The sequence below is a fragment of the Schistocerca americana genome, chromosome 1 (genome assembly GCF_021461395.2).
Source record: "Schistocerca americana isolate TAMUIC-IGC-003095 chromosome 1, iqSchAmer2.1, whole genome shotgun sequence".
NCBI lineage: Eukaryota > Metazoa > Arthropoda > Insecta > Orthoptera > Acrididae > Schistocerca > Schistocerca americana.
Genome location: NC_060119.1, coordinates 518,527,957 through 518,555,437, shown reverse-complemented (window position 1 = coordinate 518,555,437; position 27,481 = coordinate 518,527,957). Strand labels below are relative to the sequence as shown.

At 43.5% G+C, this 27,481-nt stretch overlaps 1 non-coding gene across 1 annotated transcript; it reads right to left on the bottom strand.

Moving 5' to 3' along the window:
• Positions 1–20,637: 20,637 nt before the first annotated feature.
• Positions 20,638–20,711, bottom strand: Trnat-ugu. Its single transcript has one exon. It is a non-coding gene; the product is annotated as a tRNA-Thr (tRNA).
• Positions 20,712–27,481: the final 6,770 nt, after the last annotated feature.

The following is a 27,481-nucleotide window of genomic DNA, read 5'->3' as shown; positions in this document are numbered from 1 at the left end:
TTCGGCAATCCCAGTAGGACAATGTGACACCCCACGCATCAAGAATTGCTGCTACAGAATGGCTCCAGGAACTCTGTTCTGAATTTAAACACTTCCACCAGCCACCAAACTCGGCAGACATGAACATTATTGAGCATATCTGGGATGCCTTGCAACGTGCTATTCAGAAATCTCCACCCCCTCGTACTCTTACATATTTATGGCCAGCCCTGCGGGATTCGTGGTGTCAGTTCCCTCCGGCACTGTTTCAAACATCAGTCGAGTTCGTGCCACGTGCTGTGCTAGCAGGTGCCCTACACGATCTTAGGCAGGTGTACCAGTTTTTTTTTAGCTCTTCAGTGGTAGTTTAACTGACATTGCTACTAGACACAAAATCGTAACTCTGTCTCAGAAAGAGACATCTGCTGTGGCTACATGCAAATGGTAAAACTTCACAAAGCGAATGTTTTAATGTTTATTTATTTCCATTCTATTATCTATTTTTCTGTACTCAGAAACGAATGAGAAAGCGAACAAATCACGAAGAAGTACGAACATTGTAATTATGCTCCCGACAGTGGCAGTTGGATTTGATGTCTTGCAGGCAACACTACTCCTGTTCGCAGTGAGAGTTACTTACTAAATTTTCTAATTATATTCTATTTTGACAAAATTGAGCAAAAGTTCTCATCATCCAGTAACCGAATTAACCGCAGAATTATTTACTATAAGAGATAGGTAGCTGACACGCTCCTACTGCTTGACGATGAAAGCAGCTGAAGCTCTGAGCAAATTCCATAACAACATCATGTTCACTGTCGAACATGAAGTACAGCATTAACTTCCTTAGCAATAAAATATCAAACATAAATAACAAAAATCATTTTGACGTATTTCGTGATCCCACGACCACGAATGTTACCATCAGTAGCACATCCTACGACCCGACCGGCGTTAGATGGCTCACTACAGGTTAATGCTTAAACGTATGCATAAAATCCTGCTCAGTCCCAACGAAAAGCAAAAGAAAATCAACATAATTAATTTTCTTCCCAAAATAATGGCTACGGTGCTTCAGTAATAGATAAGCTCTCCCAGAAAATAAACGAAAGAGTTCCTCACATTAAATCTTTGCAACGAACAACATCTACAGCAATCGTGAACGATATAAAATCAATAAAGTATGCAGTCATACCATATACAGGCCCACTTTCATATAAAATATCCAATCTGTTCAAAAAGAAGAACGTCAAAATCAGCTTTCAATCAACTTTAACAGAGAATTGTACACACACTTCCATGCATTATTATGCCTCAACAAAGAACAAGAATCAATAAACTGAGCTGTAACAACTGTCCCAGATTCTACATTGGCCAAAAAGGTAGAACTTTTGAAACAAGGTTTAAGGAACATCTGAATGCCCTACGACTGAACAACGTAATCAAATAAGCCTTTGAGACTCATCTTGCAAAAAGCACTTATGCAGTAGGTAATATAGAAAACAACCTGATGATCTTACACCTTACAGATAAGGGCAGAACAACAAATCCTCTAGAGACGATTGACATTAATATACAGAAGAACATTTTTCCTGATCTCATTCTGAATGAACACACAGAGTCATCCAATTCCTCCTTCCTAAATAATTTCCCGCAGGTCTCTTCATTATTTAAACCAACGTAATATCCCCATAATTCAAGAGAGCCACATTGCTTTAAAATTTGTTTCATCAAAATATTTTTACCCATCTTATATGAATGCAATATAAGCTACTTACACCTATAGTGTTAAATTCACATATTCACAGTCTGAGGTATTAAAACATTATTGTTTGTAGTGTAAATTGCCACTACAGATCCAGTGCTAAAATTGCGATAGAAAACTTTTCTCATTGCACTTATGTACTGCACACAGTGTCTCGTATCGTTTATATATAACTTTCGTAAGAGTAATCCCAATCATTCAGCATATTAGAAATTATTGTAAGTAATGCGTTGAGTTTTAAATTCATAACATTAGCAGCGCGTATTGGCCGCGCCGTTTGAGGTGCCATGTCACGGATTGCGCGGCCCCTCCCGCCAGAGGTTTTAGTCCTCCCTCGGGCATGGGTGTGAGTGTGTGTGTTGTTCTTAGCATAAGTTAGTTTAATAGTGTGTAAGTCTAGGGACCGATGACATCAGCATTTGTTCCTTAGGAATTCACACACATTTGAACATTTTTTTTCCATAACAAAAAACACAGTGCGATTTCGTCACACGGAATCATGCAGCACGTAAGTTTTCACCACATTTCACGTTTTAATAACTTCAAATAACTTTAAAACTTTTCATAAATGTTTTGTAGAGGTCAAAAGAACTAAATCTCCAGTAAATTTTATCAAATAGTGAACAAAAATCTTTCTGTCTATCTAGTGCAGCAGACCAAAAACCAGTACAAAACGAGGCCCCAGGAGGAAAACAACGAGACCTGAAACAATCAATGTTAAAAATGTGAAACAATCACCTGAAGATGGATTTGTAAAGAAATCATGGTTTGACTGAAATAAACTTGTCTAAACCTTAGTTATGGCTAATCGCTGTTACAGTTATAAAACTTCCTAATTATAGTTTCTCTTAGAAAAGTTCGACAACACTGTGATCGCAATAAACGCATCTTTTAACTTCAAGCCTGAACACGTTGGTCACTTCCTACCGAATGCTACATTTTGCCGAAGATAAGGAGCTAAGGCAGTGACGGTGCTAGAAGGGGGCGCGACAGCTTCTGAAGGAAGGGAGATTCGGGTTTCACGTCTCTTTGACGTCATTAAACACTTAGCACAAGCTTGCATTGGGAAAGAAGGGGAAAGAGAACCGGCAGTGTGCTTTTCAAAGAAGTCGTGCCAGTATTTGCCGCAAGCGGTATACGGAAACACAATCTTTTTAATCCCTTTATTCGGCTTTGTTTTATTGAGCCAAACTCCCAACATCTTGGAACAAATATAAAATCATATATAGAGAGAAATCACAGTATAGACCGTTTGAACAATGATTTAACATTATTTTACAGTGTCCACATAGGCACAGCACTTACAGCTAAAGAATCTAGAATTATGTCAATTGTAAACAAAAGAAATGTAAAAAAAAAGACAAGAGTAATTGAAAAGCATGTACCTGCAGATAATGGTGTTTATGAAGTCACAGGCAGTACAACAAATCTCGTATACAGGGTGAACTAGAACTCCATCGACAAACTTACAGAAGTAGTAGTGTGGATCAAAACAAGAAAAAATGGCTAGTAAACATGAGCTCTAAAATGCATGCCTTAAGGGCTATGAACACTTACTATTCTTCCCTACTTTGAGACACACCTCTTTTGCTGAAGGATTTTCGCTTTCCATATTTTGAGAGGTGGTAGTACGGAATAAAATAAGAAAAAAAAGCCCAGTAAACATGACTTCTGAAGTGCATGCCTTAAGAGCTATGAGCGCTTACTTAGCTACTCATCTCTTCTACTGAACAAGTACTCATACTCTTAAGGTATGCGTTTTAGAGCCCGTGGCGCCGGGATATTTTTCTTATTTTGGTCAATACTGCCTCCTCCCAGAATATGGAAAGTAAAGTGCTTGCAGCAGAAGAGCTGTATCTCGCAGTAGCGAAGATGAACAAGTCTTCACTGTTCCTAAGGTAGGCCATGAATTTTACGGCTCATGTTTATTAGACATTTTGTTCTTGTTTTGGTAAATACTACCACCTCTGAAAGTTTGTTGGTGGAGTTCTGATTCGCCCTTTTATACACGTCACTATCCCGTATAAAATAAAAAAAGTACTTTGCACATTTCCGAATTTTCCCGACAAGAAATGCACATCCTGCTGATGCAGAGACTTGATATCTAGTGTCATCAGTGTACACACACACACACACACACACACACACACACACACACACACACACAAAGCGATCAACAGAGATTAATGTAAGCACTTAAACTTGAATTAATCGCGCTGTAGAAATTTTTCATCAAACTATAATAGTGAATATCGCTGTTTTCCAACTGGTACCTGAATGAAGATTCACGTGTGGCTATCTGACTGAATCTGAAGGTCGATGGTATGTTGCCACAAGCAGAGGGCAAAGATTCCTCCATTTCAGAAGTAGACTTTGTGAGCGGAAAAGTTCTCATTTCTCTGACAGTGGTTAATTTGCTATCAGGCTGCTGACTCTTGCAGCCCCGCCTAGCACTGATGTCGAACACATATCGGAGGTTCAGCAAAAAGCGCAATTTAGGTGACTGGACGACATTTGAATCGCCGTGCTTACGAACCGTCATCACCTGACAAGACGTACCTCTGTGTGCTGGAAGCTGTTCGGAGCGATGTCGCGTAAGGGTCTGGTGATGTTATATGTAGCAGAACTGAGACCACAAGCCACCTCGAGACAGGTCCATGTTTGATTTACGGTTCGTGCCTGTTAGTCGTCCATCTCACAACCACTTTTCAAGACGCTATTCATTTCATTTACCTCAAGTCCTTTGTCCTCTCTGACAGGATTACAATGTCATGGGCAAAATTTAATTTTTGTTCTTCCCCCTGTTCTTTAATTTCCTTTCAAAATTGTTCCTTCGTTTCTTTCATTTCTTCCCCAATGTACATACAGGGGGTCCTAAAAGTCTTTCCCTGATGACATATATTGATAACTCAGGCTAGAAGTAAGAGACAAATATCAGTAAACTTCCACATGAGCACCCTTGGTAGCACGTAGCACATCTAGGAGATATTCAATTTCCGTCCAAACATTAGCCAACATCACTGGAGGGATCGATTCAACGACTGTGGTTATCCGTTGCCGCAGGGTTTCAAGATCTGGTACACGTGTTCGGTAGACTTCGTCCTTGACATCACCCCGTAAAAAAGAAGTCTAATGGATTTATGTCAGGAGAGCGTGGAGGCCAAACCGTTGGCCCATCACGACCAATCCATCGCCCAGGAAAGGTCATATCGAGATAGGCACGGACGTTCAAACCCCAATGAGGCGGTGCACCGTCTTGCTGAAACAAGACATCGGGGTGATACTGAAGCAGCTGAGGAACAGCATACAGTTGCAATATGTCCAGATAAACTGCAGATGTGATGGTAGCCTCAGAGAAGAAGTATGGCCCAATAATTTGGTCGTGCAATAGCGCGCATCAAACATTCACCTTTGGACTGCCTCTGGTGCACTTCATGACCTCGCCAGGGGCTTGTGAACCCCAAATGCGCACATTATGGCGATTCACTACTCCACTGACAAAAAAGGTCGCCTCGTCGGAAAAGGCAATTCGTCTGAGATAACCATCATCGTCCTCTATACGTGATAGCATTTCGACCGCAAAGTCATATTGACGTGTACTGTCATTGGGCAACAAGACCTGAACGATTTGCACTTTGTATGGACGAAACAATAAACGTTTGTGTAAAATGTGATGGGGAGAGCTTTATGGCATCTGTAATTCACGTAAGACCCTGCGCACCGATCTCTTCGGACTTCGCAGAAAAGACTGCCTTACAGCTTCCACCATGTCTGCTGAGGTGCTTGGTCGACCAGACCTCGGAAGGTCAGCAACCGATCCTGCGTTCTTGAACCTCTCATACCAGGCTTTAATGCTCTTGACATCAGGTGGATTTCTTCCAAATGTTGTCTGGAAGTGTCTCTGCACTGTGGTTGGTGATCGTGTCTCAAGATACCACAGGACACACTGTGCCTTCTCCTGATTGGTTAACATGGCTTCTTGGGCACTGCACCTCATCCACTACTTACATATTGCGAACCTAAAACAGAAAAAAACTTTGATAGTTGTAAACAATTCGACACAAGTTTCATATTTGTATCTTACTTCTAGCCTGAGTTATCAATTTATGTAATCAGGGAAAGTCCTTTTGGACACCCTGTATAACATTTGGGGTAGGCTACAGCCCTGCCTCACTCTCATCTCAACCACTGCTTCCGTTTAATGTCCTTCGACTCTTATAACTGCAGCCTTCGGTTCCCTGTATTTTATGGCTAATGATTTAGAAGTTCAACGAATGTATTACAGTGAACACTACCAAAAATATTGTCTAAATCTACAAATTCTACTAACCTATCTTTGTCATTGTGCAACTTATCTTCTACGGTAAGTCGTAAGTTCACTAATACCTCCCGTATTGATAAATTCCTCCAAAACCCACAATGATGTTTCCAGAGGTTAGCTTCTACCAGCTTTTCCATTCTTCTGTAAATAATTCGTATCAAGACTTTGCAACTGTAAGCAAACGGTTCAGTAATAGTCACATTTGTATACGTCTGCCTTCTTACGGACAGATATTGTTCTTCTTGAAGTCTGAGGGTATTTCTCCTGTATCATATTTTGTTGTACACTACGCGGAACCGTTTCGTCACCATTTTTCTCCCAAGGATCTCAAAAATTCTGTGGGAATGTCATCTACTCCCGGAGCATTGTTTCTACTTAGGTCTTTCAGTGCTCTGTCAAACTATTCTCGCAATATCATACCTCCCATTTCGTCATCTGCTTTCCCCTCCTATTCCATATTATCATATCCAAGCTCGTTTCCTTACTACAGCCTTCGACGCACTGCCGTTGATTTAGCTTTTAACGTTTAAGTCTCGTCAAAAGTGTGTAAAACTAAAATTGTTCTTCATAAATGTATTTGTAAGCCCAAGAGACAATGCAACAAATACAACATAAGAAAGTTCACTTAACAATAAGAAGGCCTAAGTAAATGGAACTATGAGAATACATCGATACATAAACAGAAAATTATATTTACAAAAAATTTGCGTCAGGTAAATTAGAAAACTCCGTGAATATCCACAGACATGACATATATAATCTATGTATGAAAACCCATTTACATCTTGTCAGACTTTAGTTTGTATCACACGGTTCGTTGACTGAGCAAAGGTTCCTATAGTACTGGATTCATTATAATCCCTTTTACATACTCCTGTCACCATTCAGCCTTCGCTTCTCTCCTTAGTTCTACCTTGTTATCTGAGTGACTCATATTCATACAGGGACTTCTCCTTCCTCCAAAAGTCTCTTTCATTTTTCTGTAGACGACATTTCAATTGGACGCTTATTCAAGAGATACGGATTTCGTTTCAGGAAACTGCCGAGGTGGCTTTATACTTAAGGCAGTGGTCAAAGCGGGCTTGCCACCCTGTTTCAGGTATGCCGTCGTGTCACTGCATCAACTGAGGCAAATGCCAGGATAATAGTTCCAAAGCGTAACAGCACCTTCATTCCAGACGCTTATAATGACGTGGATTTTGACGAGATCATAGAGCCTTGACGTGGATTTTGACGAAGTCATAAACTATAGCCTTCCTTCCTTTCTAGCCAACCAAAATCCGGCTGTTACCTCGTCTCCTAAAACGCGGCCTGCCAGCCGGGCGCGAATATTAATTTGCGGCCGGCAGAGATCTTTACGAGCTGGCGGACTTGAGTGTGTGTGTGTGCACGACTCCAGTCCCCACCTGCTGGTTAGTCGTTAGGCGATCCTTGACCGCACGCGGTGTGGGCGAAACGGGACTCGCCAGGACTCTGCGGGGCGAGAGTCGGCCTGGGTGAACCTCTGTGTTCTAGTCATTTACCGGAGTTTACTCCCAAATAATGCTCCATATCCGTACACGGCCACCGCTGAATAAATTGTTAATACGTAAACATATTCCAATTCTCGTTCCATAGATAATTAATGGGCCAACTGATAATACTAGCTCGGATAAGGTCGTTAAAACCTATTACAATATTGCAGAACCAGTGATATTCTGATTACGATGAAAAGTTGCTTTCGACATGCATGGTTGGCGACACATGGAAATTTGGGTCTGGCCGTGAGTCGGGCACGGATAGTCAAATGGTAAGGCGACTGCTCGCGATAAGCTGGAAATCCGGGCACAGGTGTTCATTGTCGTCATTCCATTCTACAGCTGATGGTAGTCCTTACCCGTAACTGCGAATTCATTTGATATCAGAGGCTACTGGTTGAGAGCAAGATAGTTCACTGTAAATTACGAGTTGTCTTCAATGAGCGGAACTGGAATCTGAATGCCCTTGCAGTTGAATATAAAATAAATTTTTGATTTGTCCTTTTTTTTACCTAAGGCATTTAACATTCAGTTCGCTGAAACTGGGCATTTCGCCAGCCTTGGTGTTTGTGTCATGTCTCATATCTTCTTTTCCAAAAAAAAAAAAAAAAAAAAAAAAAAAAAAAAAAAAAAAAAAAAAAAAAACTGAGCGTCGTGGGGGGGGGGGGACACTAATGAGTAATTTTCTGTTTTATTGCTTATGTTCATAACATGGTTTCCCAACGCTGTAAGTTGGCTTTTGTGCAATTTGAGAAATCCCGCATTTCGGTAAAGTCGCCATGCATGAATATTTTTTTAAAAAGTATTCCTTGCGCCTTTGCAACTGAATAAGAGTGCCTTCTATTTAATTAATAGCTTTCAGCTGACCAGTCCTTGTGTCATCTTTGAATTTTCGTCCGTTTTGTTAATTTTTTGTTATTATAACGTGTCCTTTAACTAAAAAATATGTGTGTTATTCTCTAAATGCAGTAAATCGACTTCTACGCAGTCTTGAAAAATAGTGATTTAAATTACGCTGCCTTCTGGTTCCAGCGACTGCGTTCTGCGTATTCTGTTATCGTTTTTTGAATTTTCTTTTGTAATTTTAAAAAGGCTATCGATTGGATTTTGATTAAAAATTTTTGTAACTGTGTTAAAACAAGTATCGATAAAATCTTGTACGATATTCCTCGCAAATAAATTAATCCCTGGCAGTTTTCACTCTGTTTCCACCCCCTCCCCCTATCATCAACGAAACACACGTGGAACCCGTACGGGAGGTGGACAGTTATACGGAAAGACAAAAATACAACACACTGTCATGCCTCATATGGTGCAGGAAAATCATTGGCATTCAAAATAGCTTCCATTCGTCTCAGAATAGATAAATACAGGTCCTGTAGGGTTTCAAGCGAATCTAATACCATTCTTTCTGTGAAGCAGTGGCAAGTTGAGGGAACGACGATGGAGGTGAACATGCGAGCTGTGTGAAAACAGGTGTCCTGTCGTTTTGCAAAGGAACATCGCTGTTGGGAAACAGACATTGTACAATGGGATGGACTCGATTAGCCAAACTGAACACCTTGGTAGTAATGCGATCTTGCAGAGTAGACACGAAACCCATGGAATTCCACGATACGGCTGCCCAAATCCTCGCTGAACCACGGGCATGTTTAACACTTGGGTCACAAACTCGTATGGCACGCAATAAAATCAGTATGATACATTCCTACGTAGATAACGCGCTTGTTGAGAACGGAAAGAGATAGCGCAGTGGTGATGACATTCGACTTGTATCTAGTAGGAAGTAGCAGGCCGGTGTGGCCGTGCGGTTCTAGGCGCTTCAGTCTGGAACGGCGTGACCGCTACGGTCGTAGGATCGAATCCTGCCTCGAGCATGGATTTGTGTGATGTCCTTAGGTTGGTTAGGTTTAAGTAGTTCTAAGTTCTAGGGGACTGATGACCACAGATGATAAGTCCCATAGTGCTCAGAGCCATTGAACCTAGTAGGAAGTGAGTTATCACCGTCCAGTCATTAAGATGTATAAGCTCTCGCTTCGCAGTTCTCTGGAGCTGCGGCGGCTGTTTACTGCATTTTCCACCAGACACCGCCTCCTGTACAGCTGATCAGCTTGTAGCTCCCACTATAGGCACGAGATGTCACACCAAATACCAGTTAAGTGTGAAACAGATAACAATACGAACACTACACAAAGTCATAATTACTACAATTATACATTGTATACACAGTACATGCGAGCACGAATGGAAGACTCTCGCATGACCACCACAATCTTCCACATCATCAGTGGAATTTGACAATCTGAAATGCGTTGGCTGTGCACACTCAAAGTGACCTCACTGAATACATAAGCTTCATGCACAACAGAAAGGAATCTCAAACTTAAAAACGCTTTTACGCAAGCCCAAACAAATACTGTTCATCACGTCTTTCATGCGACGCCCAGTGGAGAAGAAAGCGTCGCTTTGTTTCCAATTACACTACCGGCCATTAAAATTCCTGCACCACGAAGATGACGTGCTATAAACGCAAAATTTAACCGACAGGAAGAAGATGTTGTGATATGCAAGCCGGCCGAAGTGGCCGCGCGGTTCTGGCGCTGCAGTCTGGAACCGCGAGACCGCTACGGTCGCAGGTTCGAATCCTGCCTCGGGCATGGATGTGTGTGATGTCCTTAGGTTATTTAGGTTTAACTAGTTCTAAGTTCTAGGGGACTAATGACCTCAGCAGTTGAGTCCCATAGTGCTCAGAGCCATTTGAACCATTTTGTGATATGAAAATGATTAGCTTTTCAGAGCATTCACACAAGGTTGGCGCCGGTGGCGACACCTACAACGTGCTGACATGAGGAAAGTTTCCAACTGATTTCTCATACACAAACAGCAGTTGACGGGCGTTGCCTGGTGAAACGTTTTTTTGATGCCTCGTGTAAGGAAGAGCAATGCGTACCATCACGTTTCTGACTTTGATAAAAGTCGGATTGTAGCCTATCGCGAGTGCGGTTTATCGTATCGCGACATTGCTGCTCGCGTTGGTCGAGATCCAATGACTGTTAGCAGAATATGGATTCGGTGGGTTCAGGAGGGTAATACGCAACGACGTGCTGGATCCCAACGGCCTCGTATCACTAGCAGTCGAGATGACAGGCATCTTATCCGCATGGCTGTAACGGATAGTGCAGCCACGTCTCGATCCCTGAGCCAACAGATGGGGACGTTTGCAAGACAACAACCATCTGCACGAACAGTTCGACGACGTTTGTAGCAGCATGGACTATCAGCTCAGAGACCATGGCTGCGGTTACCCTTGACGCTGCATCACAGACAGGAGCGTCTGCGATGGTGTACTCAATGACGAACCTGGGTGCACGAATGGCAAAACGTCATTTTTTCGGATGAATCCAGGTTCTGTTTACAGCATCATGATGGTCGCATCCGCGTTTGGCGACATTGCGGTGAACGCACATTGGATGCGTGTATTCGTCATCGCCATACTGGCGTATCACCCGGCGTGATGGCATGGGGTGCCATTGATTACACGTCTCGGTCACCTCTTGTTCGCATTCACGGACTTTGAACAGTGGACGTTACATTTCAGATGTGTTACGACCCGTGGCTCTACCCTTCATTCGATCCCTGCGAAACCCTACATTTCAGCAGGATAATGCACGACCGCATGTTGCAGGTCCTGTACGGGCCTTTCTGGATACAGGAAATGTTCAACTGCTGTCCTGGCCAGCACATTCTCCAGGTCTCTCACCAATTGAAAACGTCTGGTTAGCAGTGACCGAGCAACTGGCTCGTCACAATACGCCAGTCACTACTCTTGATGAACTGTGGTATCGTGTTGAAGCTGCATGGGTAGCTGTACCTGTACACGCCATTCAAGCTCTGTTTGACTCAATGCCCAGGCGTATCAAGGCCGTTATTACGGGCAGAGGTGGTTGTTCTGGGTATTGATTTCTCAGGATCCATGTACTCAAATTGCGTGAAAATGTAATCACATATCAGTTCTAGTATAATATATTTGTCCAATGAATACCCGTTTATCATCTGCAATTCTTCTTGGTGTAGTAATTTTAATGGCCAGTAGTGTATAAACAAAATGCTTCTTAAATCGCAATTTTATGTGCCCATGCGATATAACGGCCAAAATTAGTCTAGTGCGACACCCGTTTTATTAGTATGTATTAACATGGACAGTGAAAAACGAAGAGTAATGAGTGCTCCTGCACTGATACGCATACCGTCCTGGTCCTCGCCGTCTGCTGCCGCCATGCAGCAGCGCTGCTCAGCCGCTGCTGGAGTACTGGTCATTCTTCGTTTTTCATTGTCTTTGTTAATACGTACCAATAAAACGAATATCGCAGTTGACTAATATGGGACCGCCCTATCAAATGGTTCAAATGGCTCTGAGCACTATGGGACTTAACTTCTGAGGTCATCAGTCCCCTAGAACGTAGAACTACTTGAACCTGACTAACCCGAGGACATCACACACATCCATTCCCGAGGCAGGTTTCGAACTTGCGACCGTTGCTGTCGCGCGGTTCCAGACTGAGAACCGCTACGGTAAACAAACCGACACTCAAAACAACAGCTGATAGGAGACACCAGACAGACAAACTTATCTTTTTTTTTTTTTGTCATCCGTCTTCCGACAGGTTTGATGCGGTCCGCCACGAATTTCTCTCCTGTGCCAACCTCTTCATCTCAGAGTAGCACTTGCAACCTACGTCCTCAATTATTTTCTGGATGTACGAGTATTTCAGTCTCTGTCTTCCTCTACAGTGTTTACCCTCTACAGCTCCTTCTAATACCATGAAGGTGGTCATCTAAAGCACGAGGATTTTATTCGAATTGATGCGGATAGAAAACCGAGAACGTTTTATTCATGTATGCCGTCGCGAAAGACTCCGAGGACACCATTAAAGTTGTTCCATGATGTCACTTCTCCCTGTCAGTGTGTTCCACATATTCCTTTCCTCTTCCATTCAGTGCAGAATCTATTCATTCCTTACCTTATCAGGCCACTTTACTTTCAACATTCGTCTGTAGCACCAAATCTCAAATGCCTCGATTGTCTTCTTTTCCGGTTTTCAGGTAGTCGGATTACCAAACACACGTCACGTTTGCCTAATCACCGATCGCAGGTCATATTGGAACCAGTCGCAATGAAGCTATAACTGGTTCCCCAGCTCGTGATACATGATAGACCAGGAACACACACGTCAAACGAGGTCACTATAAAACCACTCTGCCAACAGCTTGTCGGTGCCCGCCGCAGAAAACAAACTCTAACTTGGTGCTAATAGAACGTGGCCGAGGCTCTCCAGCACTTCCACATTTCAAATTACGTTACAAAGCAATGTCACAGAGAATAAAAACAATTCAAACAAACACTTCCAGGCATGCACTGCATAATATTTAACACTTTGCCCATTTCGTTGCATATAACCCAAATCACAAAGCGAACACTGTACCCATAATTACGAAAATCTAATGCAGGATTTCAATCGGATTGCGCAACTCAGATTTCAGTTTTCAATGTACAGTTGATAGTACTAAGCGTTGGAAATAGACTTTCGAGGACTAAACCTCCAAACGTTTCGTGCTAATGGCAACCGTAAATATCCCATTATGGATGGCATGTCACGCTGGAAACATATAGCGAAATAATCGAAACGATTTCGCAACACATGATGCCAAGCCCTACCGCAACATACGCGCTCACTGGAGCAAAACATGAGACCGACACAAAATTAAAAACTATTCCTACACGTTGTTCGCACAACAAACAAAAACATCACCTATTCCTAAGCACTAACCACGCGTCATTTGCTAAACCACTCCCATCGGAGCAAACGCATTGCATAACACGTGATTCATGGAAGATTCAAATGTTCAAATGTGTGTGAATTCCTAAGGGATCATACTGCTTAGGTCATCGGTCCCTGGACTTACACACTATTTAAACTAACTTATCCGAAGAACAACACACACACCCATGCCCGAGGGAGGACTCGAACCTCCAGCGGGAGGGGCCGCGCAGCCCGTGACAGGACGCCTCATGGAAAATTAGACAGCTCTTACTACAGATAGCAGAAGATACGAATTCAATCCGATCCTTCCAACATTCGACGAATGGATACTCACGATCAACCATCGGAGAAAAATACTTGAAGCACTTCAGTTAGATAAAAAACAGTACGTAACTCACTGTACTGTTCAAGAAGGCAAGGTGGAGAGCCAGTCACTACAATCTCTAAATACATGACTTCACACTTCGGTGACAGAACGATGAAAAGCAATCTCCAGAACCGCGAGGGGCGGCCCACACTACCAGCTAGATCTGCATTACTCCCTGTCAAACGAGAGAAAACCCAGTCTCCGGCCGCTGCACGCCTCGTGTCGCCTCAGCCGACAGACGCTTTGACGACAACGCCTTTAACGGCACGTGGCAAGATTTCAGAAAAACGGAGGGCAGGACCAACCGGCACAGTGTCATCTGAAACTTGTTTAACTTATTGAACATGCCATTATTATATTCATGAGTTACACCACATCGTAATAGCTGAAAGTGAGGACCCTTTTCAACTGACTTTCCTGTTACTGTTATTTTACACTGAAGAGCCAAAGAAACTTGTACACCTGCCCCGCGAGCACCGCAACACGACGTGGCATGGAATCAAATAAAGTCTGAAGTAGTTCTGGAGGGAATTGAGACCATGAATCTTGGCAGGGCTGTCCATAATTCCGTGAGAGTACTAGGGGTGGAGATCTCCTCTGAACAGCAAGTTGCAAGGCATCCCAGATATGCTCAATAACGTTCATGTCTGAGGAGTTTGGTGGTCTGCATGTTTAAACTCAGAACAGTGTCCCTGTAGGCACTCGGTAGCAATTCTGGACTGTGGGGTGTCGCATTGTCCTGCTGATATTGTTCAAGTCCGCCGGAATGCACAATGGACATGAATGGATGCAGGTGATCAGACAGGATACTTACGTATCACCTGTCAAAGTCGTATCTAGACGTATCAGGAGTCCCTTATCAGATGATGTTCAGATGTGTGTGAAATCTTATGGGACTTAACTGCTAAGGTCATCAGTCCATAAGCTTACACACTACTTAACCCAAATTGTCCTAAGGACAAACACACACCCATGTCAGAGAGTGGACTCAAACCTCCGCCGGGACCATCCGCACAGTCCAAACCGCTCGGCTAATCCCGCGCGGCAGTGCCTTATCACTCCAACATCACACGACCCACACCATTGTGAGCCTACACTAGCTTGAAGAGTCCCCTGCTGACATGCAGGGCTGACCTGGGTGGCCGAGCGGTTCTAGGCGCTACAGTCTGGAACCGCGCGACCGCTATGGTCGCAGGTTCGAATCCTGCCTCGGGCATGGGTGCGTGTGATGTCCTTAGGTTAGTTAGGTTTAAGTAGTTCTAAGTTCTAGGGAACTGATGACCTCAGAAGTTAAGACCCATAGTGCTCAGAGCCATTTGAACCATTTGAATTTGACATGCAGGCTCCACGGATTCATGAGATTGTCTCCATACCTTTACACGTCCATCTGCTCGATACAATTTGAAACGAGATTCCTCTGATTAGGCGACATGTTTCCAGTCATCAACAGTCCAATGTCGGTGTTGACGGGCCCAGGTGAAGCGTAAACTTTTCATCGCGCAGCCGTCAAGGGTACACGAGTGAACCTTCGGCTCTGAAATCCAAATCGATGATGTTTCGTTGAATGGTTCACGCGCTGACGCTTGTTGATGGTCCAGCCTTGAAATTTGCAGCAATTTGCGGAAGGGTTGTACTTCTTTCACAATGAATGATTCTCTTCAGTCGTCGTTGGTCCCATTCTTGCAGGATTTTTTTCCAGCTACAGCGATGTCGAATAACTGATGTTTTACCGGATTCCTGATATTCACGGTACACTCGTGAAATGGTCGTACGGGAAAATCCCCATTTCATCGCTACCTCGGAGATACTGTGTCCCATCTCTCGTGCTCCGATTATAACACCACGTTCAAACTCACATAAGTCTTGATAACCTGCCCTTGTAGCAGCAGTAACTAACCTAACAACTGCGCCAGGCATTGTTGTTTCCTATATGCGTTGCCGACTACAGCGCCGTAAGCTGCCTGCTTACATATATATCTATTTGAATACGCATGCTTATACCAGTTTCTTTGGCGCTTCAATGTAGAAAGTTCTGGGAATTTTACTTTAAAGCCTATTTTCTGATTTTTCAGCTTATAGCGTTAGTCTGTTAAGCCCAGTCGATGTAGAACAAATTGTAAATCGTCTGTCTTCTGTAAAACTATTTGGTCATCAGCAAAGAGTGTAGTATTTAAATGAATGTTTCCAGGAAGTAATCTTATTCCTGGGTTATTTTTTTTCAGTTGTCTAACAGTGTTTTGTCTCTTTCCATTTACCTGCCCCACTATTGTAATATGCTCGCTGCATGGTCGTATTTTTCTATAAAACAGTTTTGTCCCTCCAATAAGACAGCGTCACCTAGTCTTTTAAGACTGTTATTATTTGCGCATGTAATTTATAGTCGGTGTTCATCAGACTTCCTGTATAATTTTCATAAGCATTTCGGATTCCTGTTTTACAGACTGGTATTACTTCCGCCACTCTTCAGGATTCTGGTATTATCTTCCATTACCAGCCCTCGTTTAACAAATACGACAGCTTCAGTTATAACTTTAATCCTCCACATTTGATAGGTTCTACATTAATACTAAGTTTTATTCTTCATCTTCTTTAAAGCTTCTTATATCTCCTCCAATGTAATATTGTCTCCTTTGTATCGTTCGTTGACTTGTACTTTGACGTGATCTATTTTCGGTAGTTCAGTTTTACCATTGTATTCCACCCATAATCCTTGATGGTGTTTTACCCAAATTTTTTCTTTTTATAACGTATAATAGATCAGGTTATTTTTCCTGTTTGTTGTTTCAGGAGTTTATAAGCCATATGTTGTCTTCCGTGCAGATCGTTTTCTCTTTTTGACATCTTTCTAGCCCAAGATTCTTGACGTACTTCTCCCATTATTTTCTTGGCGTAGTTACTTTTTTCTTTATACTGCACTTTAGCGTTTTTTTTTCTATTTGAAATGGAAGCTTTAAACGCGATAGACACTAAACGAATGATCGTCGGGAAAGCATGATTTGGATAATCTAGTAACGTTACCAGGCGATTGTGTCATCAGTTAAAAATTTCATTTCTATATTGTTAGCGGAAAACAAAAGTAATGGTTTACTCGTCACTGTTTCCCTCCAAGTTTGTAAAGCGAAGACTGAGGCTTACAGAGCTCTCATTAGTTTTCTATTTCCGACGAGAGGAAAGCTCGTTCCCTTCTCGATTAAAGTCACGACGTCTCTTCGTGGATCCCTGCCTGCACGTCGCATCAGCATAAACAATACCGGGTTACCAATGGACGTCGGCTGGAGCTACTGCTTTTGCATTAAAAGTGAGAATGATTGATGGCGCTCTGAACGTGATGGGATTTATAATTGGCGACTAAGTTTTATAGTCACTCAGCGTACTGTCCCGCCGGTAACAACGCCAAGAGAAAGTACAGGGAGGCCACAATGGCGACGTAGTTGCCTCATTCACAGCGATACTTAATCTTCACCGATTTAGGACCTTCCATCTCATATCCTTGATTGAGATACACGAGATTCCCTCGGCATTTTATGCAGAATATTTAAATTTGGGCATCACTTACAGCAGTGCAAGGAAACGCGACTCCGATGAGTTAATCTCGTGAAGAAGTTTAGAGGAATGTCTTTTGGAGATGATACATTATGTGTACATATGTGTTGCTGGTTTTCTCGTTTCTCTAATGCCGAGTAAGCATTCACTGGAATGGTGAAGAGAAGCCTGAATTATCCAACCTGAGGCGCAGCTTATGAGGCAATCAGTAGAATTAATTTACATCATACGGGTTTCAGAGTTATTAAAAGTTTTTCCACAATTATGGCAGACCTTGAGACCCTATCGCCAAAGTGACCAAAGTCAGGAACACTAGAATATAAGAAAGCACCAAGCTGTTTAGTTTCGGATGGAGTAGACAAAGGACTGGAGAAGAGATTGGCAATACAAAGACAGCCACTACACAGCACAAAAGCTGGTTTTCCTCAGGACAAACGTACGACGGAAAACATTAGGTGAATTGCGCTTGTTTAATATTAGTCAGTAGCTGTGGAAGTACAGCGGACTTCAAAAAGATTCATTAGATTTTATAGGCCTCTGCCTTCTATATGAATGAAGATACAAACGCAGAGAATTTGAACTTACGCTTTGGACTACAAACTTTTATTTCCAGAATTATCCTAATTTACAAGAATATATCTTAACGATCTTGGGGTTCTTTTTCCATTTACGTTAGAGATCAGAATCTTCCTTTACCTTTTACAGATGATCAGTGCGTCCTCCAGCAGACGGATGACAAACGTCCAGATAATGATCATTCTCTTCCCAATTTTTGTGAGCAGATGTTCTACATCTACCTACATACTCCGCAATCCACCATACGGTACGTGGCGGAGGGCACCTCGTACCACAACTAGCATCTTCTCCCCATGTTCCACTCCCAAACAGAACGAGGGAAAAATGACTGCCTATATGCCTTCGTACGAGCCCTGATCTCTCTCATCTTATCTTTGTGGTCTTTCCGCGAAATATAGATTGGCGGCAGTAAAATTTTACTGCAATCAGCCTCAAATGCTGGTTCTCTAAATTTCCTCAGTAGCGATTCACGAAAAGAACGCCTCCTTTCCTCCAGAGACTCCCACCCGAGTTTCTGAAGCATTTCTGTAACACTCGCGTGATGATCAAACCTACCAGTAACAAATCTAGCACCCCGCCTCTGAACTGCTTCTATGTCTTCCCTCAATCCGACCTGATAGGGATCCCAAACGCTCGAGCAATACTCAAGAATAGGTCGTATTAGTGTTTTTTATAAGCGGTCTCCTTTACAGATGAACCACATCTTCCCAAAATTCTACCAATGAACCGAAGACGACTATCCGCCTTCCCCACAACTGCCATTACATGCTTGTCCCACTTCATATCGCTCTGCAATGTTACGCCCAAATATTTAATCGACGTGACTGCGTCAAGCGCTACACTACTGATGGAGTATTCAAACATTACGGGCTTCTTTCTCCTATTCATCTGCATTAATTTACATTTATCTATATTTAGAGTTGGCTGCCATTTTTTACACCAATCACAAATCCTGTCCAAGTCATCTTGTATCCTCCTACAGTCACTCAACGACGACACCTTCCCGTACACCACAGCATCATCAGCAAACGCTGCACATTGCTACCCACCCTATCCAAAAGATCATTTATGTAGATAGAAAACAACAGCGGACCTACCACACTTCCCTGGAGCACTCCAGATGATACCCTCACCTCCGATGAACACTCACCATCGAGGACAACGTACTGGGTTCTATTACTGAAGAAATCTTCGAGCCACTCACATATTTGGGAACCGATACCATATGCTCCTACCTTAGTTAGGAGACTGCAGTGGGGCACCGAGTCAAATGCTTTCCGGAAGTCAAGGAATATGGCATCCGTCTGATACACTTCATCCATGGTTCCCAAGATATCATGTGAAAAAAGGGCGAGTTGTGTTTCGCAGGAGCGATGCTTTCTAAAGCCGTGCTGATGCAAGGACAGTAATTTCTCTGTCTCAAGGAAATTCATCATATTCGAACTGACAATATGCTCGAGAATCCTGCAAGAAACCGATGTTAAGGATATTGGTCTGTAATTTTGAGGATCCGTCCTTCTACCCTTCTTATGTACAGGCGTCACCTACGCTTTTTTCCATTCGCTCGGGACTTTACGTTGGGCAAGAGACACGCGATAAATGCAAGCTAAGTAAGGAGCCAATGCAGTAGAGTACTCTCTGTAAGCCGGCCGGGGTGGCCGAGCGGTTCTGGGCGCTACAGTCTGGAACCGCGCGACCGCTACGGTCGCAGGTTCGAATCCTGCCTCGGGCATGGAAGTGTGTGATGTCCTTAGGTTAGTTAGGTTTAAGTAGTTCTACATTCTACGGGACTGATGACCTCAGAAGTTAAGTCCCATTTGAACCATACTCTCTGTAAAATAGAATTGGAATACCATCAGGACTTGGCGATTTATTTATTTTCAACCAATTCAGCTGCTTCACAACCCCAGGGATGTCTATCACTATCTAGGGGACTTATGATCTCAGATGTTAGGTCCCATAGTGCTCAGAGCGATTTGAACCATTTGAAGAAAGGATTTTGCGGAAACATGTGGTAGCCACAGCCTGAGGGATGTTTGCTAAATCCTGCTGCATTTATTGCTGTTGCTGAGTGTTGGGTTCACGCAGAGTTCTTGACAGGAGACGCACGTAGACGGAGTCTTCCACGACCCGCTTCCCATCACTAAAATTGCTGTCCTGGATCCTAACATCAGATACAGGTTGCCTATGTAGCAGCTTACAGGGGCAGCAAGAATTTGATTTTAAATATTTAGTATGATTATTGACTGAATTTAAAAATTTAAAATTCTGTCATAATCCACTCACTAAGAAGCACAATCTTATGTTAAAATTTGAACAGAATAACACAAGTACTACGGTTACAAACTGCATGTTTGTCTTGTGGCAGCGTAACTGGCGGCAAGCAAATACCCGGTATACAAAACTTACTGGCAGATTAAAACTGCGTGCCGGACCAAGGTTCGAAATTGGGACGTTTGCCTTTCGCGGGTAAGTGCTCTACCAACTGAGCTACCCAAGCACGGCCCACGACCCGTCCTCACAGCTTTATTCCGCCAGTACCTCATCTCCTACGTTCCAGCGTTCACAGAAGCTCTCCTCCGAAGCTTGCAGGACCGGCATTCCTGGAAGAAAGGATATTGCGGAGACATGTCGTAGCCACACCCTGAGGGGTGTTTCTGAAACCCTGAATATATTTTAGAATTATATTAATACCTTCAGCAGCTGAGGGGAGTTGATATATATCAACGCGGGCAGGTGAAAATGTGTGCGCCGACCGGGACTCGAACCCGGTATCTCCTGCTTACATGGCAGACGCTCTATCCAGCTGAGCCACCGAGGCCACAGAGGATAGTGCGACTGCAGGGACTATCCCGCGCACGCCTCCCGCGTGACCCACATTCTCACCTTGTATGTCCACACACTACATTCGTAGCGTCCCACCCCAACACACTCATTACTGGTGGAAGATATTCTTACTAAGTCCCGTAAGAGTTCGGGGAATTTGTGTGCATCCGCACAGAAGAAGGTCATGGCCAGTATTGCCAGAACTATATAGTTATATGGATATGGTGTCTGTTCTTCCGGACATATAAGTAAAAAAAAAAGTTTATCGCTTACTACATTTTCGCTGTTAATGCAGTAAATCTCCAGCTGCAAGCATGGCGTTTTAATTTATTAATTCTTTTCTACTAACTCTATTCGCAAGAAACTTCTCAGACAGTATCGGCGTTGAAAGAGGCGCCAGTTGGCTGGGGGGGGGGGGGGTAGAGATAGTTCTGTGGTCTCAGAGGGCTCTTCCAGTTCGCTCCTTGCCAGTTTTGGTGACATGTTGTCACCGGTAGGCGCAGTGAAAGAAGACTCAAAATTAGTTATCTATTTCCGTAAGTTTCAATTATTGTCTTGACTCGCTGTTGACATTTGCTGTCCGCTCAAGGTAGCTGACCTGGTTCCTGGCCGGCTGCTGCTATGGCGATTCGCCACCCACAGTTGCTTCGGCCCTCGCCCTACCGCGAAGGCGCGGCGGTCAGTGAAAGCTTCGTGTGTGTTGGACTTGTTGTTGTTGTTGTTGTGGTCTTCAGTCCTGAGATTGGTTTGATGCAGCTCTCCATGCTACTCTATCCTGTGCAAGCTTCTTCATCTCCCAGTACTTACTGCAACCTACATCCTTCTGAATCTGCTTAGTGTATTCATCTCTTGGTCTCCCTCTGCGATTTTTACCCTCCACGCTGCCCTCGAATGCTTAATTTGTGATCCCTTGATGCCTCAGAACATGTCCTACGAACCGGTCCCTTCTTCTTGTCAAGTTGTGCCACAAACTCCTCCCCAATTCTATTCAATACCTCCACATCAGTTATGTGATCTACCCATCTAATCTTCAGCCTTCTTCTGTAGCACACCACATTTCGAAAGCTTCTATTCTCTTCTTGTCCAAACTATTTATCGCCCATGTTTCACTTCCATTCATGCTACACTCCATACAAATACTTTCAGAAACCACTTCCTGACACTTAAATGTATACTCGATGTTAACAAATTTCTCTTCTTCAGAAACGATTTCCTCGCCATTGCCAGTCTACATTTTATATCCTCTCTACTTCGACCATCATCAGTTATTTTGCTTCCCAAACAGCAAAACTCCTTTACTACTTTAAGCGTCTCATTTCCTAATCTAATTACCTCAGCATCATCCTCGATTTGCTTTTGTTGATGTTCATCTTATATCCTCCTTTCAAGACACTGTCCATTCCGTTCAACTGCTCTTCCAAGTCCTTTGCTGTCTCTGATTTTGGAGGTCACTTACCGCCCACCGTCGCTCGTCTTCGTCTGTTGAGCTGTGATGACGGTTGCCGTGTAGCGTGCACTGCGACGATACTGGCCTATCGTTCAGGTAGGCTCCGGACCGTCCGATGAAGTACTGAGAACGCTGGCGCCCAGACCCGGGGCGATAGGGAAGACGCTAGGGTCCACCAATCTGCGATAGCGGCAGCCTGTGGTGTTGAATTCTGCGACTGGTAAGAATGGAGAGGTAGCCATCTCTCTCAGTAGCGGCTGGCGTTGTCCAGTAGCGTACAAGAAATCTTCAACAGACTCGTACCAGGCGTCACTTTAACTGTAATCAGAGAATGAATGCGAACTTAATGTATGCCATCGATCTGCCTTAGAGCTAAAATGCTGGGGTATTTATGGTGTGACGTGAGCCTGGCCAGACGCTGTGCCACTCTATATTTCTCCTGAGATCTGCTGTAAAACTCCCCAGAAGCACCAATATAGTGTACTGAAATGTTATTCTTTGCGCCCACTTCGTGTCGACACCCCCATAATGCAAGCGAAATAGCTTCTCTCCGGGACTTTGAAAATTTTAACCGTTTGCTACCTTGTACAGGCTTGACATGCACAGCGTGTATCTCTGAACATAACCGCAAAATTATATCATTGTACGGCATACACTTATCAACTAGAACAATATGACCACCCTAGCTAATAGCAGGTATGTTCACCTTTGGCACGGATAACAGCAGAGATGCATGGTGGCTTGGAAGCAGTGAGGCCTTGGTAGGTCGCTGGAAGCAGATGGCACCACATCTGCACACACAAGTCACCTGATTCCCATAATTTCTTGGGAAGGAGGTGATGACCTCTGACGCCACGTTTGATCCCATCCCACATGTGTTCGATCAGATTCGGTTCTGGCAAGCTGGGACGCCACCATATCAACTGAAACTCGCCACTGTCTTCCTCGAACTGCTCCATCACTCTTGGCCTTGTAACATGGCGCGTAATCTTGCTGCAAGATGCCACTGCCATCATGAAACATGATCATCACGAAGGAGTGTACGTGGTCCGCAACCAGCGCACGATATGCCTGGTTGTCATGGTACGTTACACGAGCTCCACTGAACCCATGGATGCCCAGTCAACGTTCCCCAGGGCATAACGGAGCCGCCGCCAGCTTGTCTTTGTGCTGCAGTACAGGAGCCAGGGAGCTGTTCCCTGGAAGACGACAGATTCGCGCCCTCGCATCGGCATGCTGTAGAAGGTATCGGGATTCATCAGACAACGCAATGCTTTACAACTGCGCCGTTGTCCAGTGCCGATGGTCACGTGTCCATTTCAGTAGTACTTCCCGATGTTGTAGTGTTACCATTGGCACATGCATGAGTCGTCGGCTGGGAAAGCCCATAGTTAGGAGTGTTTGGTACACTGTGCGTTCAGACACATTCGTACCCAGCCCAGCATTAAAGTCAAATGTTAGTTCCGCCACAGTTTACCGCCTGTCCTGTTTTACCAGTCTGCCTATTGTACGACGTCCGACATCTGTAATGACGGGTGGCTGCCCAATCCCACGACGTTTCGACGTTGTTTCACCTTGGTTTCTTCACCTGTTGGACACACTCACCACAGCATTCTCGAGCACTCGACCAGTCACGCAGTTTCCGAAATTCTCGTGCCGAGCCTCCGGGCCGTCACAATTTCTTCAAGGTCAAACTCAAATAGATCGTGCGCCTTCCCCATTCGTCGCGTGTTGTATCAGTCAGGGTGCTGTCCGTCGCGGACAGCACCCTGACTGATACAACACGCACCGTGCCACTGCCTGACTAGCAGACATTCTTCGACAGGTGACGCTGCTATCGCCTGGACAGGTCTATAGCCACAGTACTTCGGTTGTCATAATGTCCTGACTGAGCAGTGTTTAGTTCGGGAGATATGACGTTATAAACATTGAGATGCAAAAAAAATTGCTCTTTAATTAAAATTAAGCCCAAACTACCCACACTATATTTATGCAGTATTTCATAGTGAGAGCACTTGTCAATCTCCAAGAAACTTTAAGCATAATTTAAAACCTTTCCTAAACTATTTCTTGCTTACATGCTTACAGTGGAAAATTTTATGCATTAACTCATTTGTAATCAGACATTTGAAGCTGCTTTATGCATTGGACTTCGATTGTTTCAAGAGTCGAGTGTGTACTGGTTATTAGGTGCACCAGAGGGTGCACAGTACTGTTGAAAAATGAAATTTTCGGCGTGTTGTTGCAAACGTGGAAAAAGCGACATCTCCAACGCATCCTGGACGTGAGTGCTGTAATCGTATTTTTGCAAGAAATAGCGCTCGACCAATTTAGCATTGATCTTGCCAAAAGCCGAGAAGCGATTCTTCTTAGTGTTTTAGCTCTCAGGGGCACTCTGGGATGCTCTCTGGGTCACTCTGGGATGGTCTCTGGGCTACTCTGGGATGCTCTCTTGTGTACTCTGGGTTCCTCTCTGGGTTGCTCTGGGATTATTTTTATTCTTTATTGTTTAATCTTTATTTATTGACCAGTATGTAGTTGTGAAGCATCCTTATCTATCTCTATCTTTTTTTTAAAAAAAAAGAATAATTCTACTTTTGCTTAAAATTCTTATCTTTTAGATCTATTATTATTTAAATATTTATTGATCATAAACAATGTATGGGTTGCAGGGGTTCCGACCCCTGGGGAGGTGGGTGGGTATTGCATATGGCTGTGTGCGCCGCCATATTGGCGGGCGACCTTGAACGGGACTTAGCCGCAGCACGAGGTTCCTGGAGGATCGCGCTCTAGTTTTAACAGAGCGCGATCCGCACGAAAACTCAGCTTCCGGTCCGCCATGTTGGACTATCAGCGCATTGGAGGGTAAAAATCGTCGAGGGAGACCAAGAGATGAATACACTAAGCAGATTCAGGCTGCAGTAGGTACTGGGAGATGAAGAAGCTTGCACAGGATACAGTAGCATGGAGAGCTGCATCAAACCAGTCTCAGGACTGAAGATCACAACAACAACAACAGTTTTCTTAACAGTAAATGACGCGAAATACGTAAAACTTTGGAGAGTTTGTCTTGTACTCCACACGGTATTGAGTGCTGTGTTCCTCACTGTCTTAACTTGTTACGATTCACGTTTCAACTTAAATGTAATGTAGCGTCGTCACTGAACACTAAACGTGAAATTCAATGTCAGCTTTAGTTTCCACGCCCAGAATGAGTTCACAAAATTCTACACTTCACTGTTTATCGCTTTCATTAAAAATATGTAACTACCGAATACTGTATGTTTTGAAACACGCAAGTCGCATAAAAACACGCCAGAGAGATAAGTGAGAAAAACGTTCTATCTACTGACGCGATGAGTAGATTTCTGCAGTGCGCGTGCAAAGCTCTGTCGAAAGTAATCTGCGTCCTGACTGTGCAGACATGAGTAGTCTGTGGATTTCCCCTTACACAAACAACCAGTATCTTCAAAAGGCTGTCTTTGTTGTCTTTAGATACAGCAGGCCTTCTGGTGGGTTTGATGCGGCCCGCCACGAATTCCTCCTCTTTGCAAACCTTTTCGTCTCTCAGTACAACTCATAACCTACATCCTCAATTATTTGCTGGATGTATCTCAATCTCTGTTTTCCTCTACAGTTTTTACCCTCTGCAGCTCCTGCTAGTACAATGGAAGTTATCCCTTGATGTCTTAACGAATGTCCTGCCATGCTCTCTCTTCTTCTTGTCAGTGTTTTCCACATATTCCTCTCCTCGCCGATACTCCGGAGAACCTTCTCATTCCTTACCGTATCAGTCCACCTAATTTTCAACATTCTTCTGTATCACCACATCACAAAGGCTTCGATTTTCTTGTTTTCTGGATCTTCAACAGTCCATGTCTCACTACCGTATAATACCGTGCTCCAAATGTTCCTCTCAGAAATTTCTTCGTCAAATTAAGGTCTGTGTTTCCATATTCTGTGCACATTAGACTGTTCATTCCATTCAGCAGATCCTTTCACCCTGAATTTTAACCCCACTCTAGAATCTTTATTTCCGTCATTGCTTCTGCGATGTACAGATTTAACAGTATGGACGAAAGACCACACCCCTCCCTTGCACCCTTTTTAATCAGAGCACTTCCGTCTTGGTCTTCCACTCATAATTTTTCCCTCTTGGCCCCTGTACATACTATATATTACCCGTATTTCCCTCTAGCTTACCCCTATTTTTCTCAGAATTTCGAACATCTTGCACGATTTTACATTGTCGAACGATTTTCCCAGATCGACGGATCCTTTGAGCGCATCTTCGTTCTTTAGTTTTGCTTCCATTACCAACCGCAACGTCAGAATTGCCTTCCTGGTGTCTACCTTTCCTAAAGCTAAAGCGATCGTCATCTAACAGATCCTTAGTTACCTTTTCCCCTCTTCCGTGTATTATTGATAACACTTCGACACATGAGCTGTTAAGCTGATTGGGCGGTAACTCTGACATTTGTCGATTTTTGCAGTCTTCGGAAATGCTTGGTTGATGTTTTGCCAGAAGTTTGATGATACATCGCCACTCTCATATATTCTACACACCAACATGCATAGGCGTTTGGTTGCCATTTCCCCACATGATTTTCGCAATTCCGATGGAATTTTATCAATCCCTTCAGTCTCATATGATCTTAAGTCTTCCACAGCTCTTCTAAATTATGATTCTAATAGTAGATCAGCTATGTCTTTCCTATCGACTCCTGTTTCTTCTTTTATAACGTTATCAGATAAGTCCTCCCCCTTATAGATGCAGTTTTCACTTAACTGCGCTCTTCTCTGCAATTTAACAGTTGGTTTCCCATTGCGCTCTTAATGTTACCGCCCTTGCTTTTAATTTCACGATAGGTCGTTTTGACTTTAATGTATGCTGCGTCAATCGTTCCTACAATCATTTATTTTTCGTTTTCTTCGCCTTTTTCATGTAGATTTCACCTTAGCTTCCTAATTGACATGTATTTCTATATTCCTGAAGTTACCTGAACATATTTGTACTTCCTTCTTTTATCGATCAATTGAAGTGTTTCTTCTGTTCCCCATGGGTTCTTCGCAGTTACCTGTTTTGTGCCTACATTTCTCTTTCCAACTTCTGTGGTTGCCCTTTTTAGATACGTCCATTCCTCTTCAACTCTACTGCCTATTGAGATATTCCTTGTTGCTGTATCTATAGCCTTATAGAACTTCAAGCGTATCTCGTCATTCCCAGTCTGTATCTGCTCCTGGGTACGTCTTACAATCCAGTATCTGATTTCCGAATCGCTGTCTGACTGTGATGTAAATTAACTGAAATATTTGTG